Source organism: Etheostoma cragini, chromosome 17, assembly GCF_013103735.1.
Source record: "Etheostoma cragini isolate CJK2018 chromosome 17, CSU_Ecrag_1.0, whole genome shotgun sequence".
Classification (NCBI taxonomy): domain Eukaryota; kingdom Metazoa; phylum Chordata; class Actinopteri; order Perciformes; family Percidae; genus Etheostoma; species Etheostoma cragini.
In genome coordinates, this window is record NC_048423.1 from 1,376,038 (window position 1) to 1,377,866 (window position 1,829).

General features: G+C 38.1%; 1 protein-coding gene across 1 annotated transcript in view; it reads left to right on the forward strand.

Annotated features, from left to right (window-relative positions):
* LOC117960301 (protein kinase C epsilon type-like) overlaps positions 1-1,829 on the forward strand; it is a 67,113-nt gene that overhangs the window by 44,183 nt on the left and 21,101 nt on the right. The gene's annotated exons all lie outside the window — the stretch shown is intronic.

The following is a 1,829-nucleotide window of genomic DNA, read 5'->3' on the forward strand; positions in this document are numbered from 1 at the left end:
GGTAAGGACTACTAGCCAGTCAGGAGCAGAGTATGAGGGCCCTGACAGTACCTAGGTAAGGACTACTAGCCAGTCAGTTTCAAAAACGCATCATATCTGAAATGGCCCTTAACATGATAACATGTTGTCATAACTTCTCTCCAATTTATGTTAATTTCTAAAACTATAAAGTATTTCAATAAGATGTGTCAAAAAGATTCCTCAGAAGTCGGTTGAGCATGAATATTGTCCAACTGTGTATAAATCTTGAAGTAAGTATTGCAACACATTTTACAGATTATGCCTCTCCATATCACTGTCTCTGAGACATACTGCATGATGACTTATGGAAGTAGTTATGAAGCAAGTAGAGATTCCACAAATGTGAATGACTACAACAACATTTAACAAAGTAAAATACTTTGACTGGGTTTAAAAACACACAAAACACTTGGCTACTATGTGGCCTCCACTTCCTGTGACACACACACACACACACACACACACACAACACACACACACACACACACACACACACACACACACCACACCCTCCAAGCTCTATTCTCTTGGTACTGAAAATGGGCTCCAGGGGAAAATGCCCCCCTTCCTGAATTCCAGCTTGCTTTCTCCATATAGGAAATAAGTGAGAGAAAGAGTATGTGTGTGTGTGTGTGTGTGTGTGTGTGTGTGTGTGTGTGTGTGATATAAACAGCTCAGTATATAAGAAAGCAGGAGCAGTCCCTTTGCGGTCAGTGTATGTTCATGATCTTTCTCACTTCAATCAGTTCTCTGTCCATCCTTAAACCTCTAACCACTCACTACTGCGCCGGGGCCCTTGTAAGTGAACCTGTCTCTAGCCTTCAGCATGATTATACATTTTCCCCCCTAAAGTTGAAATTGATCTTAGTCACCATTTCTTTGAAAATTCTGGGCTTTTCACTTGAAACAAAGTCCCATCCGGTCTTCAGAAATGAAGGAGAGCAGCCGGGAAGCATGTGGTTCCCCAAACAGGCCGTTTCCCATGATCGTCCTTCTGGGTAAGGTACATAGTCAGTATCAATAAGTAATAACAATAAGTAATAACAATCCTGTTTCTTCACAATGTCATTTCCAAAAGATATTCCTGTAAACACAAACTTTCTACCTGGTTTTCCTCTTCTAAAGCAGAGCTAACTTATTATATTCATCCTTCAAAAGAGAGCCTTAAGAATTGCAAATAAAACCACTCATAGAGCAGTAAAGCAACTACTCCACTTTTCATCAAACTAAAAGCACTACAAAACAAAGATGTTGTTGACTTCAAAACTGCACAAATCATGCATAAAGTAAATCAACAGCTGGCGAACAAAGGAGTTCATTTATGGAACAGCTGCAGTACAGAGATGAAATCATGTACAACAATGAGCCATTTTAAGAGACTATTCAAAATGAATACATTAAATGAATGAAAGGCCGTGAGGTGATAGTATTGTATACTGACTATATGGTTCCTGGGTTTATATGCTAAGGCTAGTTTGGATGGGTTATTATTCGGTTTGATGTAGATAATAGGAAACAAGGTAGATAGATGTCAAAGAAAAACGTGTAAATGTGTGTGTATGCATGTGTGCAGGTGTGTCTATGTGTATGCATTCATGCATGTGCAGGTAGGTAGATATACAGTAAAAGTACAGTATGTGTATGCAAACATGTATAAATAGGTGAAGCATCAAATTGTTTTGTATTTAACTAAAGTATGAAAATAGATAGATAGATTTTTTTTATTCTTCCTACTCCTTTTGGAACATGGCAATTTCTTATTTGAATCACTTATAATCAATTTGGAAGATTGTGCTGAGATGTAACGT